General features: G+C 43.4%; 1 protein-coding gene across 6 annotated transcripts in view; it reads right to left on the bottom strand.

Moving 5' to 3' along the window:
- ELMO1 (engulfment and cell motility 1) overlaps positions 1–19,233 on the bottom strand; it is a 487,164-nt gene extending 467,931 nt beyond the window's left edge. For 4 of the 6 annotated variants that reach the window (XM_088476019.1, XM_088476020.1, XM_088476017.1 and 1 more), the window contains exon 1: positions 19,091–19,233. The gene's annotated coding sequence lies outside the window, so the exon portion shown is untranslated. Of the gene's footprint in view, positions 1–18,844; positions 18,907–19,090 lie in introns of those variants that run through there. The other 2 variants (XM_088476023.1, XM_088476018.1) reach the window with 2 other exon arrangements.
- Between the last annotated feature and the right edge of the window lie 205 nt (positions 19,234–19,438).

The raw sequence follows: 19,438 nt of genomic DNA, 5'->3' as shown, positions 1-19,438 counted from the left end.
AGTTGTATATTATTATTACTATGTGACCACATTCTCTACTATCTCACCCTATATAACCTCTAGCACTCTCTCATCGGCCTGCCGTTTGTGATTCTTTTCTGCAATGTTAATCCTAACATCAGAATAGAACACACTCTGTGCGGTTAGAAAGCAGAAGTGAATTTACTTTCTGCCAACCAGTGGCTCTCTCTGTCCTCTCATCCTTTGTCGTCTCTTTTTCATATGACAAAGACAGTAGAGGCAGCGTGGACCCCATCTGGGCACCTTTATTACTATTATATTCTCTACATTTTTTGGATATATGCAATATAATCCGCATTGTAATTATTATAACCTTCACATTTCCCTTAGGTGACTCTGTGAAACATTGTAAAGGATACTGATGGTTACAGTTACTCCTAAGTTTGCATCTCCTTGTCATATATGAATGTGATATAATTAATTTTTTCCTCTCATTACTGTATGAAATTTGGGACAATAAGTGGTAACTCTGTTACTAATAACCAGTACCATAGTTTGAGAATATGTTTATATGCGTGTCACATATGCCTCTGACAACTACTATAATACACTGCTGAGATTACATATTTTTTCCACTCCAGTGTTGGGCAAAAGCTGACTTTTTATTATGACTGCATTAGTATTGTGCTAAGATACTTCATTATTGTCTAAACACTATACGCAAGAAATATAAAGGTGGGGACTAAACGGCAACATTGTTGCCGATTATGGGCTCTATTTATTAGCATTATTTTTACTAAAATAAAGTGAAAGAGGGTGTTTTCACACCCTTTTCACGTTATTTTAGTTTCACCTAGTTACTACAGGGCAATTGGAGTAGAATTCGTAAAATTCTACTCCAACCCCTAAGTATCACTTATATTTAGTAATCAGATCGCATTTCCCATAATTGTAATAGAAAATGCGATCTGTGTGCAAGTTACTAAGAATAAATTGTGAAAAAAATACCTGGGGAGGCACTGTGATAATAACACCACCTGGAGGTGGCGTTATCCAGGGTCTCCCCCGGTTACCGGACTCCTGCTCTGCTCTGACGGGCAGAGCAGACCCCGCAGCCGGCCCCAGTGATCAGCTGTGTGGTCTAAACAGACCACATGCTGATACACAGCAAAAAAAAAAAAAAAAATAGTCCAAAAAAAAAATTAACTTACCTGAGTCCAGAGACCGGTGATCGGGGCTCCGATGATGTCCTCCCTCCAGTCAGCTGGTCTCCCATGCTGCACTGCGGCCTGGTCATCAGGTGACTGGGTCCCAGTGCAGTATGGGATGTCAGCTGACCGGAGCCATGGAGGACATCACCGAAGCCCGGATCATGCAGGTAAGTGCAATTAAAGGGGGGCAGGGTCGCGGGGGGTCCGCGATCGCGGGTGCGGGGCTTAGCGGCTGGGCTTAGCGCCGAGGGGGGTAGCAGCGGCAGCCAGTCGGCACATGCGCAGTATTTTTTTGGGAAAATACTGTGATAAGGCTGCGGAGGGGATTTGCAGGGACAGAGCTTTATCGCAAGCTCCGTCACTGCAAGGGATTTTTAGTAAATCCCTGTGATATTTGCAATGCGGATTGTAGTAAATAGAGCCCTCTATGATCAAAACCAACTTGGTTTTCACATATTTCATTAATCATATATCAATTACAGAGATGTAAAATAATTCTCTTTTCTAAAAATTCGCAGATTTTCACTCACTTTCCCTGAGATAAAAATTCTTTCTTTGATATGACATTTGTAATAGTGAATTGTGTATTGATACATAACGAGCATTTTTCACGCCTTTTTCTCTTGAAATTGAATTTATATAGGAGTCTGCATACTCACTTATGCAATTTATGTCATATGCGTTTGTGTAATATTTGTACTATTCTTATATACATTACTCTTTGGATTTTCTTAAATCCTACATATTTTATAGGCTTTAGAATAAAGGTTATATTTTAACATTACTCAGAATCCTGTACCGCTTTATAAGAGTGCCCCCAACAACGAGTCTTCTTTTCTCTTTCAATATTTACATCTCTTACTTAAACAGTTATTCTGCTTTTCCTTTACCCCATCTCAACAACATTTAGCTAGTACCTTAATTCAATAGTGGTTACCATCTATAAATTACACAGGACACAGTGGGGTATATGTACTAAGCCTTGGAGAGAGAGAGAAAGTACCAACCAACTAGCTTTTAACTGTCACTTATAACATGACAGTTGGGAGCTGATTGGTTGGTACTTTATCTCTCTCCAAGGCTTAGTACATCTCCACCTCTATTGTACATCTCCCCAGAACCGTATGTATGTAAGCAACAATACAGCTTTGTTTTTTCTACTATAATGGGCGGGATGCAGTAATGTCAGAAATGCGGTGAAATCCCTGAAAATGCACTTTTCGGGGGTTTGACGGGCAATTCTCATATGCATCAAGTGCTTGGAGGCGGTGGACAACGCCATCTTTAAGTCATATGTGTCTACCCTCCTGGAATGGCCAGACAAGTCTCCTGGGGGCTGGGGCCACACCCGTCCACTTCCCCAGTAAAGTGGGTGGCACAATGCCTGTAATCTCAGCATTGCATAGCAGGGGGTGGGGCAACAATGATTTGACTGCACCATCACGCCCCAGATCTGCCCATCTCCACTGAGTCTCACCCATCGCTATCCCATACCCACCCCCCACATACACACAATGTGTTATATATATATATATATATATATATATATACATACATATATACACACACACACACACACACACACACACACATCATATGATTGCCTTTAGATAGGAAAGGATCAGCACTCATAGGTTGTTGAATGGAAAAAGAAATCACATTTATTGTGAAATAAACATCATGTAGTTACAGCCCAATGGCAGCTTCAATCAAACGATTTCCCTAAGGAGTATGCTTTCAGAGGGGGTCATCTGACCAGTAGAGATTAGCGGCAGTGCAGCCTCATGGGAGCAATTCACTGTGAGGCTGAGCCCGCTTTGCCAGCTGACAGACTTTCTGAGAGTACGGTGTACACATATACAGTACTCTATTCATTTGGCCACTGATCCCAATAACAAATGTGTCCCTAATCCTCAGTCTCCACCTGTCAGAGGCATCATCCCCCTTTGAAAGTTGCCCATATGTAGACATGATGTTGTAAGAAGGGGATGTAGTTTATATCCCGGCTGTAGGAATGCTGGCTCCGGAACCCCGACACCAGTCAGAATCCCAGCGCCAGCATACCAACCGCTGGCACCCCGACAATAAGTATTGGGGTGAGAGTTAGGCATTAGGGGAGAGTTAGGCTGCGGGCAGGGAAGCTTGGGTTTATGGGTAGGGGTAGAGTTAGGATACTTACCGACAGATACCTGTATCCTAACCCTGTCGGGATGCCGGCATTGGGATTCCGACCACTGGGATTCCATGCACTGGCATCCTGTACCCAAACTGTAAAACTAAAACAGAAGAAGGAGCTAGCCCTAGTAGTCCCCGATCACATTACTTCCTGCCATGTGACTTCTGCAGTCAGACATACCTCCCCAACTATCTTATTATGAATATCGTGGCCGAAGGCGCACATGTCCAGAAAGAGGGCGTGGCCTAGTGATAAAGGGGCATGGACTCACATCACGCCCCCATATTTATCACTCTTGGGGCTAGCCCAGCACTCCCCCCCCCCAGGTTCTCCCACACAGTGAAGGGATGCAGCGCGCCTGCAGAGCAGCATTGAGAGTGGGACAGCGGGACCGTCCCTGAATAGCTGAACTGTCCTGCCAAAAGCAGGACAGTTTGGAGGTATGAGTCAAATGCATACTTGCCTATCCTCCCGAAAGTAGCGGGAGGCTCCCGATTTTTCAGATAACACCCCCACACATCCAGAAGGGTAGGCACTTCTACCACATTCTGCCCACTTCCTAGAGAAGTGGGTAGATTACCACCGAGGATCGGCGGGTCTGTGCATTGGGGGAGCAGGCTAATGACGGGATTCTACGAGAATCGCATCATTTAGACCCGCCCCTATTTTAAATATCAGATGTTCACTGGGAATTCCAGTGAAGGGCGGGTCTTAATTATGCAACCCGGTTGGTCGCGCCTCCAACACTGCCCACCTGCGACTCCTCCCCAGGCTTCTCCTGGGGGGGGGGGGGTAGGGAGGAGAATTTATAAGTCAGCAAGAATGGTCAAATTGTACACATTGCACGGAGGCTGCTGAAATTCCAGGTGCTGTGTAGCCGACACCACTGAAGGAAATCAGGTAATTTAAAGTGTAATGTGAGCACTAACCTAATGTGCAGAGGGTCATGTTGGTGCGCCCGGAGAGGGCACACCAGTGTGCAGAGGGGGGACGTTGGTGTGCTGGGGGAGGGCACCTTGGTGTGCTGGGGGAGGGCACCTTGGTGTGCAGTGGGTGAGGTATGGGATCAGGGTGTGAAGATGAGTGATGGGATCTACAGTAGATAAAGAATGGGCTTGTTTACTAATATATGTCAGTTCAAAAACTGCAGTTAAACCGTTAGTAAAATGAAACAGTAAGATGACGTAGATGGGACGTAGAAGTAGCAACCTTGTCCTAAGCATTGATTTAAAACAGTTGATTTAAAAACAGTAATGTAATTAAGTTTGCTAATATAATTGACTTTATCTAACCCTTGATGTTTATGAGGCTATATCTTCATTATTGTCTGTTTTTATTTTCATTGTTTATTTGTATTGCACCAACATTTTATGCAGCATTACACAGAGAAAATGTATAATTCACATCAGTGTTAGCACTGTCGGGATTCTGGTGGTCGGCATTTCGACCGCCGGCATCCTGACTACATCCCCTTTACACGAATGCATAGAAAAGCATGTATATGTCTGATAGCAGCCCCTCATCACAGGTAGTCCTAGAAATTTCTGTTCCTAGAACAATTGTTACTATTCTGTAGAAATCTCACTACCCATTCTCATTTCCTGTGCTTAGAAGCTTTAAATATTTTGATGAGGTATATTTAAAAAGTGAAATATTCATAACCATGATCAGGAAGTTGTTATGATAGAAATAATACTGAAATGCTAACATTCCCGTTTGTGTTGTCTGTGAGGGAGTATGTTGCGAATATAATTTATGTTCCTTTGGTTACTTTTTTGGTAACCACCAACCAGCGGAACCAGTTGCAATGTTTCAGGCATCCCTAGTTGTGGAGTCCCAAATGTATGTTCTGATCCCATACCTTCAAGCCGCCGAATAATAAATCTGTCTATTTGGAGAGACCAGTTTAAACGCACCAGGAAAACCGACATTTGATTAATTTCTCCCATTGTCTGCGTATAACTGAAATAAACTCATGCGAGAGTAACATAAAAGCTTCACAGATTAGAACTGGAATTATTTACTACATTTGTTTAGTAACAGTACTCGGCAGTCTTTAGGTTTTTATAACGTGTTGATTAGATTGGCTGACTAATCCAGAACAAGAAATTTGTGAGGTCTTGCTATAGGGTTGTGATGGTTAACACCAATATAACAATGATAAACCCAGTCAGTATCACGGATTTGCTCAACACAGCAGTTTTATATGCTATAAATGGTTACCTGGTAACGGTGTGCTGGACTGATCCCCTGAAATGTCAATGTATTTTAAAACACAGCTGTGCATTCATTATGGAAAAAGGTGTTCTTTGACATTCATACAACGTGAGCCATGTATAGTAATTACTACTACTATACTTAATGTTCCAAACAATGTTGTATAAAACCTAAAAGCATGCATGTCTGCAATTAGGGGCACAATTCATTTCTGGTCATTTATCTTGACTCAATTAACCACATAATATCCACTAAAGTACAACATTGATGAATCATCATGATCATATTAGGCAATTGCATTACTTCTCCCAAAGACACTCCCTACAGGTTTAAATGAATTACACAAGTGCTAGTCAAACGGTCTCTCCAGCTGTTGTGGCACCAACACATCATGCTGGGATTTGTAGTGTAAACAACTGCTGGAAAGTCTATTTGCATAAAACAGCTTTAAATAAATTGTTTAACAATATAAATAAAGTTGTTACAAGAATGCATACATTTTCACTCGGAAATCTTTTCCATTGGATATTTAGGCAAGATGTTGTGTACGGCTTTACATAACGATCTAACTTAAATGATAAACAGAGGCATACAATTTACATCTTAAATTCCATGTTTATGTATTTAAATATGTTCAGTTCGTGCATCGTATATACAAGCGCTAACGCGGTCTCAAAGACCCTCAGCCCATATTTAGAGAAAGGCATGTGTGAGCACTATTCTTTCACTTTACAGATAGAAAATTACACTAAATCAGTGCAACAACTGTTTGGAATTTGAAGGTCAACTCTTTTCATTGCAGTAAGCATTAGGGGAATTGTCATCACTGCAATGGTCCCTAGCAGTTTCAGCATGGACAGATGCTACTCAAGTAAAATATACAGTAGCGATATGTGGTAAATAAATGGGATCTCTGTAGGTCCAGGATTTGACATGACGACATTTCATCTACGACCATGAGACAGTGGTCTAATGTAATCGGGTGTAAATTTGCATATATATGCGCCAATGCAGAAATGCACATAGCAGGCACTTGTGCTTCCCCAAGACTTGAGCGGCTGAACAGGGGAGCTAAAGGTCGTGCAAATGCAAACTGTGTACAGTAAAGGTGTGATCATGCAAATGTGGTTCATGCAGACCTGCAGTAGCACACAAACGTATGCTATGAGGCATTATATTTTGCACTTTCCTGCATGTGTAAATACCTGATTATTACTTGGCATTGCCAGACAAATACAGTCAGGTCCATAAATATTGGGACATTGACAGAATTTTCATATTTTGTCTTCTATTCACCACCACAATGGCTTTGAAATGAAACAAACAAGATGTGATTTAACTGCAGACTTTCAGATTTAATTTGAGGGTAATTACATCCAAATCAGGTGAACGGTGTAGGAATTACAACGGTTTCTATATGTGCCTCCCACCTTTTAAGGGGCCAAAAGTAATGGGACAAACTAAACAATCCTAAATCTCACTTTCACTGTTTAATACTTTGTGGCAAATCCTTTGCAGGCAATTACAGCCTGAAGTCTGGAACGCATAGACATCACCAGACGCTGGGTTTCATCCCTGGTGATGCTCTGCCAGGCCTCTACTGCAAATGTCTTCAGTTCCTGCTTGTTCTTGGGGCATTTTCCCTTCAGTTTTGTCTTCATCAAGTGAAATGCATGCTCAATCGGATTCAGGTCAGGGGATTGACTTGGCCATTGCATAACATTCCACTTTTTAGCCTTAAAAAACTCTTTGGTTGCTTTTGCAGTATGCTTCGGGTCATTGTCCATCTGCACTGTGAAGCGCCGTCCAATGAGTTCTGAAGCATTTGACTGAATATGAGCATATAATATTGCCCGAAACACTTCAGAATTCATTCTGCTGCTTTTGTCAGTCACATCATCAATAAATACAAGGGAACCAGTTCCATTGGCAGCCATACATGCCCACGCCATGACACTACCACCACCATGCTTCACTGATGAGGTGGTATGTTTTGGATCATGAGCAGTTCCTTTCCTTCTCTTCCCATCACTCTGGTACAAGTTGATCTTTGTCTCATCTGTCCATAGGATGTTGTTCCAGAACTGTAATGGCTTTTTTAGATGTTGTTTGGCAAACTCTAATCTGGTCTTCCTGTTTTTGTGGCTCACCAATGGTTTACATCTTGTGGTGAACCCTCTATATTCACTCTTGTGAAGTCTTCTCTTGATTGTTGACTTTGACACATATACATCTACCTCCTGGAGAGTGTTCTTAATTTGGCCAACTGTTGTGAAGGGGTTTTTCTTCACCAGGGATATAATTCTTCTGTCATCAACCACAGTTGTTTTCCGTGGTCTTCCGGGTTTTTTGGTGTTGCCGAGCTCTCCGGTGCGTTCTTTCTTTTTAAGAATGTTCCAAACAGTTGATTTGGCCACACCTAATGTTTTTGCTATCTCTCTGATGGGTTTGTTTTGATTTTTCAGCCCAATGATGACTTGCTTCACTGATAGTGACAGCTCTTTGGATCTCATATTGAGAGTTGACAGCAACAGATTCCAAATGCAAATGTCACACCTAGAATCAACTCCAGACCTTTTACCTGCTTAATTGATAATGAAATAACGAGGGAATAGCCCACACCTGTCCATGAAATAGCTTTTGCATTGATAGTCCCATTACTTTTGGCCCCTTAAAAAGTGGGAGGCACATATTGAAACTGTTGTAATTCCTACACCGTTCACCCGATTTGGATGCAATTACCCTCAAATTAAATCTGAAAGTCTGCAGTTAAAGCACATCTTGTTTGTTTCATTTCAAAACCATTGTGGTGGTGAATAGAGGCCAAAATCTGAAAATTCTGTCAATGTCCCAATATTTATGGACCTGACTGTATGATGCAGAGCCGAACATATTAATTGAAAAAAAAAAAAACTGCAGTAAGTTTTGTGAAATGTTCCATATGCACTTACACCATGAAGGTGGCATCCAGTTATTTACATTCAGTTCTTTGTTTCTATAACTACAATGACATTGTAACAGGCCCCTGCATCTAATCAGATGTATGCATCATACAGTATAGCACATTTACAATTCTCTAGGGCACAGTTATGTGTAACTGTAGTTTTTCAGGATGCTTCATTACAATCGCAGCTACTTTGCATTAACAAAGACAAAACATATTCTATCAATTTCTGCTATGTAGTGACTTGAGAGAGGCACAACGTGTGTCGCCTATGTCAATGTTTCTTGTGAAAATAATGGCTTCACTCTAAGGGAGTGGTTCTCAAAATCGGTTCTCAGGACCCCATACAGGTCACGTTTTCCAGGTTACCCAGCAGGTGCACAGGTGTAGTCATTACTCACCAACACATTTTAAAAGATCCACAGGTGGAGCTAATTATTTAACTTGTGATTCTATGAGGAGACCTGGAAAACATGCACTGTTTGGGGTTCTGAGGACAGAGTTTGAGAACCTGTGTTCTAAGGAAGAACCAGACATTAGATGAACACTGTTAGCGTGAATGCAGTGATCTGCAGACTCAGACCACATGATATGAAATTAATCTTACCACCCAGCCCACATGACCAGGGCCGGCACTTCCATTAGGCAGCTGCCTAAGGACGCCGAGACCTGAGGGGTGGCCCGCTGAGGCTTCCTTGGAGAGGGGGCATGGTCTTACGTCTCCCGGCAGCCACTCCTTCAGGCTGAGAGACCCGGTGAAACCTCAGCGGCAGGCACCCCACTACACCTGCTACCGCACACATACAGCGAGAGCCGATAAACTGCGGAAGCTGGGTCCGGTGCCAGTGACACTGTCACTGATGCCGAACCCAGCTGACACCCACTCTGCCGCTCGGCCTCCAGTCTACCCGAGGGCAGCGGCTTCAAGTTCCTGTTGATTTTTCCTATGCGCCCCTCCGCAGGAAAACATCCCGCTAGGCTGGCCGGCTTGGAGGTGCCCCAGTCCGTCCTTTTTCACAGGTGGGGGCTGCGCATGTTGCAGATGGGATCACCAAAGTGATCCACATAGCCTGTCCTGTATTAGAGAAAGAATGCTGGCACCAGGACCCAGCGTTTTGCTGAAGGTGTGACATGCAGGTGGGACTGGGAGTCCAGCCCAAAACCAGCCAGCCACTACTACTGCCCAGCCCACATTGAGACCTGAGCCCCTGCACCAAAAAGCCGCACCTCACCCGTGCTCGCCCATTTACCTCACCTGCCAGGATGAAAGGAGTTGGAGAGTGCAAGTCAGCAGCCCTAACTAGCACTGTGTTGTGCACAATATGGGGATATGTATTATTCACACCGCCGGTCAGTGGACACTGGCAGCCATGGCATTGTGAAAGGTCACGAGTATAAAGTTCTTCACTAAATTCACGAATTCTCCATATAAATTAATTTGCAGATATAAACCATAACAATAAAATATTTGTTTCTGTATTGTCCCAACATTCTCCTGCAGCTCTGTTAAAAAGAAGAGCTGGCCATACACTGCACACCAACTATTATTATCACGGATAATTGAATTCTGGCCTAAATGGCTCACAGCCTGAAAAACTCTGGGAACATGCGGTTTGGTTTTCAAACCTATCCACTCATCCCGGCCGCTCAATTTCAGATGAATAGAGACCTCTTCGATACATTGTATAGTGTATGGAGCCTATAGAGGTGCTCCAACGGTCGGGCAGTCAGCTCCTCACATTACTTTCCTGAAGCCCCTGCCACATTTTTCAACAACAGGCCTTGCACGCATTTTATAGTAGGTAAAGCTGGGTACACACTAAACGATGTGTGTACCCAGCTATGTCGCCAACGATCCCAGCGCCGACGGGCCAACATATTGGGCGGTCTTTACACACTGGGGGATCCGATGCCTGACTGCCAGATATGACAGCCCAGCCCCGCCCCCCGCATACAGCTGCATCGCCTGATCTTACATGCTGCACATAAGATCAGGCTGACGACTCCACGGGAGTGCGCACTACACAATGTAGTGCATACACACTACACATCTTTAACAATTTGTCGTTCCGATGTGTCGGAATTGGCCAAATCATTAAAGATATCGTGTAGTGTAGGGGCCTTAAAACATTGCTTATTTTTGCTTGTACAATGTAATCGCAGCTAATTTAATCTGCTGGGTTAAAGACTTTCCTCCCTCCTAACAGATAAGTGGAACAGAGCCTTGTATACAAGAATATTATGTCACTTAATTGCATATATTATTTAATTCATATTATTCAGCACGGTAATAATATATTTATTACTATTGGGAACAAAAATAGGTTCATTCACTAAAAAAAAAAAAAAGCATTAAGCATAGCTAACACATTTTCTGTAATGAACATGTCAGACATCTCAAGGTTACAAGATGCCTTTTCGTAATAGGTCAACTTGTATTTAGATTTAAAGGCATATTAAAAATGTACAACCACATGTGTTTATTACCCATAGATAATAAAAGTGGCCACTTGTGGCACATTGCCATTTTCAAGAAAAGTATGAAAATATCAACCTCATGACTAGTGTTTGCAATAAACCGCCTCACCCCTATGCACACAGGGCCTCATTCAGAGATGGACGGTAATCCAAACACAACTGGATACTCTCACAGATCGCAGTTGCTAAAATATACTACTGCCTTCCACAGCCCAGCCAAGCATAGGGACGTTCACTGCAGCCTTCTCATATCTGTACCACGATGTGCAACAGTGTAAACCTCTACCATTGGCGCACAGCAGGCAGCCATGCTTCATCTGAGGTCTACCGATGGTTTTAAAATGGCAATAAGAATTAATGCTAAACCAGCACAATGATCAGCATAACAGCTGCATAATAAATATACCCTAATTTCATGTTTGTGGAACCAGCTAGAGATGATGTGTGCTTTGTGACTTGGGGTGGGAAGATGTATCAAACCTTTTAAACAGTACAAGGGGAGAAGTTGCAGTTAGCAACCAATCAACTTAGCTAACATTTATCAAATACATTCTGTAAAATGATAGCTAGAAACTTGTCCTCATTAGAAGTGTTGATACATCTACCCCTTAAGTGAATTATCTTGCTGGAATTGACCATTTGCAGATGGGTGAACTGTGGTCATAAAAGGATACACATAGGGGCTGAGATGGAGTTAAAAGCAAAGCAAGTAATTTTGTATCTGGACCAAACCATAAGGGGTATTCAATTTGGAGCGAAAATTTTGGAATCGGCGCCGATGACGTCATTTTCGCCGAATTCAGTTATCCCCGATATCAATTTCAAAGACTATTCGCAGGTTCGAAAAAAAACGGGGATAACTTTTCACCACTGAATAGGTGGCGAAAAAAAGTGCAGAATTGGGGTTTAGGGGCGCAGGCTTAAAAAAAAAAAAAAAATAGCCTGCAACCCTGGGAATGTCATTAAAAAATAAACTGTCAAAAAAAGTTAAAAATTTATTCCAGGTAAATCCCGTTTTTTTTTTTGCCGTTCCTATTTCGCCGACTCCGTTTTCGTAGCTTTTTAATTGAATATGGGGATAAAGCGGGCGCGCGCCCGATACTTTATCCCAGGAATATCAGCGATGTGGAGCTAAAAGTCCATCATGGACTTTTCGCTACAAATTGAATACCCCTGCATGTTGCAATGGAAGGGGTGCAAATACATGTAATATTTGCATGCAGGGTAAATATTGGCTGCTAGTGCATGTAGCCCACAAATACTATGCAGCTTTATTTTTACACAGCAATGTAGATTTGAGTTTGGACACTCCCCTCCGAAATCGCTCTGCACATTTTACTGTACATTTGGTCCATGACGTCATGCTGAGGGGAGGGAGAACAGCAGTGTCTGGAGCACCCTTAAGGATGCCCAGGTGGGCTGTATAAGTTGCAACAGGGGGCAGTAACAGGGCGTAACAGAGCCCTGTGTGGACCTCGTTCCTTTTGCTCATGCCTTCATGTCGTCGCGCATAGAGTGTGGGGTAACCTATACCCGGAAATGCAGCAGTGCCCCGAGCATCTAGAAGACACTTCAGGCAGATGTACACGACTGGGTGCCTGCCTGTAACGTTCCAAGGCAACCACAAAGCCCTGCACTCTGTGCAGTGGCACCTGTCGCACACCCCTAGTTATGGCCCTGGGCTGCGGTGTCCATGTCTGGAGTATCCAGAGGATGCTTCCAGCGTCACTAAAGCAGCGATTCTGGCTGCAGGATGCTCTTCCAGGCACCCTGCTAGCCAGATGCAGAGACCTTGGAGCAGAGACGGTGCCATCCACAGGACCCTGCGCTTTGTGTGACACAACCCTAGTTAAGGCCCTGGCCTGTACCCACTGTAGCCTTAGTATCCCGTTCTTAGCTGATAAGAGTGAAGCCCAATATGGTCTTCTGCTGCTGTAACACATCCACTTCAAGGTTTGACATGCTGTGTGTTCAGAAATGCATAGCACTGCTGTAACGCATGGGTGTTTCAGTTACTGTCACCTTCCTGTAAGCCTGAACCAGTCTGACAATTCTCCTCTGACCTCTCTCATTACTAAACATTTTCCCCAAAAGAACTGCCAGACTAGATGTTTTTTATTTTGAGTACTACTCTGTAAACTCTAGAGACTGTGGTGCATGAAAATCCAGGCTGAATAGCAGTTTCATTACATGGTCAAAGTCACTTTGATAACATTTCTTCCCCTTACACATACTTTCTTTGAACCTGCAGATTTTAAAATCAAAATAATTCAAGTAAAACTTTCTTTAACTCACGCTTTATTAGCATTTGTTAAAGCTTGTAAAGGCAGGCTTGCCTATCCCCCCTTATTTTAGCGGGAGGCTCCGATTTCTAACTCACCTTCCCGCTCCCCAAATCCTACTGCTACTCCCGGTTTCCCACTGCCCCCCCCTCCGCTGAATATCTGGTCTGTGCATGCACAAGTCCGTAGATGTCAGGGGGTGGGACCTGCACGGGAGATGTCACGGCGCGTGACGTATTGGTAAAGTCTGGCCACCACTGGGTTATGGGTAGCGGTGGCCGCCAAACACTGCGCAGTGTTTGCCTGTTTGGGTCTGTGTGACTGGCGGGCAACATCAGCAGGTACGGTATCAGATCAGCGGCGGACGGGGTGTCAGTAATGGCCTCCTCACCCCCACGCACAGCTGCCCTGTGTTAACATGTAATGCGGATAATGAATTCTAAAACAAACTAGTAGTAGTGGGAACTGTGTCATTAATATATGTGTGTGTGTGTGTGTCTGTATTAGCTGACACTTGTTGGAAGGCAGGAGCACAGTATACAGCTCTGTAGTTAATAGTGTGTGTGTGTATCATACATGCCTACTACCCTCCTGCTTCTGGAACTATTAGCACATTTTCAAAAGCTGCGTTCCGTGTGCAATCGCAGCTGCGATCATATTACCATCCATCTCTGAATCAGGCCCATTATTCAGTGAGGAACCAGCTGTTATTCCTATACAATGTCTTGCATCCCTCAGTAATATCAGGATGTAGTTATGAGACCGGTGGCATCGACTCCCGACGCTGCAAGTCCGACACGGGACTTAAGATAGGCGTCGAAGGTTAATTTTAGATAGCTTAGTGGGGTTAGAGTTTTTGGTGGGAGGAGGGAGGGGGGGGCTTAGGTTTAGGCACCCCTAGGGGGGAGGGTTAGTATACTTACCCAACCCTTTGGGCTACCAACCATCAGGATGCCACTATCGGTATATTGACAGGAGGCATCCCAACAGCCGGCATTACATTCCATTAATAAAATAACGACAAAAAGCACAATACTGTATATGTAAAGCAGCAGTATATTTATTCCAGGAGACAATATATTTAGTTCGCAGAGCCCCTGAGTAACTCTGGACACGCCCACAGGTGGCGCTGGACATGCCCTTTGGGTGAAACATGATGCATCCCCTCAGCGGCGTGCCGCGATTCACACGCCACTTTCAGTTGCCACCTACAATCTCCCTGAAACTAGTTTTCAAAAGTAGTCAAGTATGGTAAAGGTATATGGACATGCAGCCTATTAGTAATTTTTACAAGATCCCCATACCCATTTGCTCTTATTGTGGCATTTCTTGGACACTTGCTTCTCTATTTATTGCACGCAAGGCCAAGGGGATTGAAGAAAAGTCCCAGTGACACCCACTGTCAGGCCACAAGCCACACATTTGACATGGTATTGTTGGCAACTCAGCCTACCCTATTAAACAAGAGATGTGAATTATTACAAAATGTTTCTAATAGTGTGTAAAATTAAAATGTATGTGCTACAAAAATAAGGAAGTACATATTTCTGCAATGTGTTATGGGCATTTATAAGAAGGTCAGGTTTTCAATACAAAACATAAATAAAACAATAAAGAAGCTAGAATTACCACATATGTTTGTCCTTTTGACAGCAACACCCACCAAATAGAATACTTGTTCTGGGTACTTGCTAGCAAAATATTCTACAAAAATAAGAAACTTTATGTATGATATTCTGTATTTAAAACTTGACAGCAAAAATGCATTTGTGCTGTTGTCGTGTGTGCGTAGTATCAGTAGAATAATTATCAGTAGAAATCTTCATACTGAAACCACATGTGTAGCTGGCAAGACATCCTGTATACACTGCATAAGTGGAAATATTTAATAGTCAGCAGCGGAAGCTAAGTAAAGTGACAAAGTGCAATCAAGTTAAAACGTGTACTTCCTATCTAAAGTTGTTTAATGGGTACAGTGACAAAAATCACAATAACCACTGTTTCAACCACCAAAGCCCTGTACAAATTTTTCAGGTGCTCTATTGTTCAGTTCATAGTACTGGTGGTAAGCTGGGGCCTATGTCTTGCAGTGGAAGGCAGTGTCAAGCAACCGAGGGCTGTGTTATGCAGAGCCATAGCAAGGTGCACTCAGTGCATTTGATGTCAAAGAACAAGGGCAGAAAGCGGGAAACTGGGACATCTATTGTAATGTGGCAAAAGGCTGTGTCATGTCTCAGACCAATACAAAACCGCAAGCAGGGAGATTTCAGCTTTCTACTGGTCCTCTTCTCCCACAGATCTCAGCGGCCAGACTGGTGAACGATAAACATTTGTGGGTCCTATTCTACAAAAACGGAGGAGACCAAAGAATAAAATGCTTCAGCATGTAGTTCTCAGGTCTCCACAGCAGGGGAGGAATACTGTAGGTCACTGAAAGTCTATCAATTAGGAAAGATATTTAAGGGCCTATTCAAGATGTTAATTATCGAGGTCCGAACGGACCCCGATAATTAACACCCTGACTGGCCGCGGACGCCGGAGAAATTCATCATTGCTCCGGGTCTGAGGCAGCTGATTCGAAAATCAGCTGCCCCAGCGAGCGGCTTCACTGCTCCTTTCGGAGCAGTGACTCTTTTCACTGCTCACAAGAGCAGTGCTCATGTGTGACCTACAGGTCACGCATGCGCACAAGAGCCCCCGACGTCCAGCGGAAGGAGCCAGACGGGGCTATCGGATCCCTCTTTGCGACCCGGGACTCCTTTCCATAGGGAAGGAGCGGGTAGCAGTAGCAAACGCCATCTGAAGATGGCGAATGCTATCACAATCAAGCTCCGAAAAAAATATAATTTCAGGAGCTTGATGAATTCTGTCCCCATACTAGTGTATGGGGACAGCGGGCCATTCCGCAAGAGGAAGTTAAGCAGGAGATATCTGTGATATCTCCTGCTTTACCTTCGTGATGAATGGCCCGATAACTTCACTTTTACAATTGCAGGTGAAAATGTTTATTTTCACCTGCTTTTGTAAAAATGTAGTGATGGTGAATAGGCCCCTTAAAGTTTTCTCCTTCACAGCATACTAATTGTTATATACCCAGTATATTTAAAATGGAACTAGACAAAAAGCGTATTTTAATTAATGTTAATGAGTACAGCACATTTCAGTGCTAATGAACTATCTATCCTGTGTAATTAGAACAATTAGGTTATGTAAATCATAAATCTCTATGGTAAATGCTGTACTAAATGAAAGGAAAGGCACATCAAGAAGAATACCGTAGACCAGACCAACCTGTGGCTCTTCAGTTATTGTGAAACTACAAGTCCCAGCATGCCCTGCAACAGGTTTAGCATTTCCTAATAGCAAAACTGTGGAAGGGCATGCTGGGACTTGTAGTTTCACAACAGCTGGAGAGCCACAGGCTGGCCAGGCCTGTCGTAGACTATACTGCATTCAAGTGAGCTAAGAGCAGCAAACCATGTTGCAATGCAAGGGGTGCAAATACATTTATTATTTTTGCATGAAGGGGAAATACAGGCTGATTTTGCATGTAGACCACAAATGCTGGACAGCTTTATTTTTGCACTGCAATGTAGATTTGAGTTTGGACACACCCCTCTCAAATCCAAATCTCTCTGCACATCTGCCCCACCTGCAGTGCACAGTGGCGGCTCAAGGCACAGGTTAGCAGGGCAGTCGCCCTGAGCGCCAAAGTCTGACGGTGCAGCCCTGCCTGAAGATTACTCACAACCGGCTGGCCCTCCTCCCACCCGCCGGCGTTATTGGTATACACACAGGAGGAGGGAGCGGGGAAGGGGAGGCAACACAGGACGGCGCTAAAAATCTTAGCGCCGGCCCTGGCAGTGCATCGTGGTCTTACCAAAGTGCAAAGTTACTAGCTTTTTGCTTTGCACCCAACTCAGAATCCTATGCAGATGGTTTTCCCTGCTCCCTGGCAGCAAGAATTGTAGACAATCTGTGCATGACCCAGAGGGAATCCTGAAAAGCCTCTCTGACCATAGCAGGGTATAGGGAAACTCCATTTCAAGATGGTATTACTCAGTAGCAGAAGGCAAAGCTTTCCATTGTTAATAAATAAAACAGACACCACAGCAGGCTATGGGGACATGGTAAACACAAAAAAAGGTAGTGCAAAAGAAATCAGTGATTTTCCTGTGGTATCCCTCTTCTTAAATAGAAGGAAATAGTGATAACTCCTTTCTTCTGCAAAAAAAAGTTCGAAAAAGGGGGTTTCACATCTTCATAAATAGATTCCAAAGTCTGTCATTTACTGTTCCAAGTCAGTGACTTTGAATCCGTGATAGACTTTCACAGAAATATGGCACCATGCAGTGAAAAATATATAAAGCTAAACAGTAATTAGAATATCCAAGTAAAAATAAGATAGTACAGGTTACCTATTACTACAATTGACCTATTTTGATAATTATTTCACTTAAAACCCCTTAATTTAAGCTGTTGGTCAGAAATACTGTAGGTTCTGCTGTTGCCATCTTTTAAATCAGAGTTTCCCAAACCTTATAGTCCAGGTTTAAAGGATAGCCATGCTTGAAGGCAGGTGACTTAACTAGTACCTCAGGCAATTTGATTTACCATCTGAGCTCAAACATGGATAACACCAAAACCTAGACTGTAATGTCAGAGTTTGGGAAACTGCTTTAAACAGTAAATTCTAACCATCTTAATATATATGAGCAATCTGTTCTAGTGCGACCCCTACACTCCATCTCCCATCTGCGGCTGTCACTTAACTGGTATTCCCTAACTAGAATTCAGTAAAATCTCTTACCAAAGAAATAACACAACATTTGCTTGGGTACAGTAGGAAATTAAAAATCAATTTCTGGCAAAAACACCTCTGGTCATACAGGTGTAAATTCCATCCAATCTTGAAGGGTTTAGGTGACACATGGACCAAAAAGAGTTATATAGGTGCAATGAGGATGACACAAAAGGAATTTGCAGCTTGCTGTACAACTCTGCAATTAACCTTTATAGCTTATTCAATATCATTGTAACTAGATGTAATTGGATAATTAGTGCTTGGAGACTCGGATTTGTATGCAAGCTATTCTTTGTAAAACTGAGTTTTTCAGTCAATTGCTTCAATACCAGTTACCTATTACTATGTAATATATATACATTGTAATAGATAGATAGATAGATAGATATCTATCAGTCAGAACATCAATATGGCTTTCGAAGGGAAGATAACATACAAAATATACTGCACTGGTTCTCAGCTAGGTGGGCTGGTACACAGCACAGGAACTTATGACTCTGCAACACGACCACAGACAGCAGCGAGAAAAGTTGATTTCACATCAGTCTCTACCCTGGCTCTGTGTGCAGACAGTGATCTGCCAGTTCCAGTACTGTGTGGTGTCTCTCACAGCTCTCCTATGTATTCTACCTTCCTGATGTGCACGCTTGTAACCAAATACACAGCCTGAGGAGGGATAACTGTGCTTTGCAATTTCTTCAGAGTTCACACAGTATATTGCCTGTATCTGATTGCAATAAGCTGCTTCTTGCACAAAGTGTTAACACTCACTGTTAAAAATATCCAATCCAAGAACTGGCAGTTTTAGGGCTCTCACTATAATTACCACTGTGTGGAGGGGATACCAATTATTAGATCACCTCCAGCCGGACATCCAACAGGCATGATCAGCACTCCGAGTCCACACATTCTAGTACTATAAATAGGAATATTAAGAGCAGTAAAGCAGCTAGGATACAGTCCAGTACCGTATAGAATAGTGCAGGGAAAGGGCTGTGGAATGTGTCAGTCTCCTACCTCTGTGCTGGGCAGCGATCCTTCCTGGGCACTGCTGCTGGTTTCTCCTTGCCCTGGCTGGGTTTAGCAGCTGCAGGCTGTGAGCAGTGAGTGGAGCGGAGGAGGAGCTGGGGAGGCAGAGAGGAGGAGCACAGCACATAGTATGCTGCCCGCCTAAGTGAAGCAATGCTGCTGCTGTGACCAGGCCACTCTCCCCTTGTTGTCACACTGTCTCTCATTCCATTATTACAGCCCTATGCGACAACTCATCACAGAGATGGGACCCTCCTCCTCCACTTCTCATCATCACAGAACTCTTCCCCCCACATCCTGTCAGGGTGCCCTATTTTGCAAGCTATTACATTCCCC

The sequence above is a fragment of the Taudactylus pleione genome, unplaced genomic scaffold (genome assembly GCF_031769625.1).
Source record: "Taudactylus pleione unplaced genomic scaffold, aTauple2 ptg000181l, whole genome shotgun sequence".
Taxonomy (NCBI): Eukaryota; Metazoa; Chordata; class Amphibia; order Anura; family Myobatrachidae; genus Taudactylus; species Taudactylus pleione.
The sequence above is the reverse complement of the archived record's forward strand: the minus strand, read 5'-3'. Positions and strand labels throughout refer to the sequence as shown.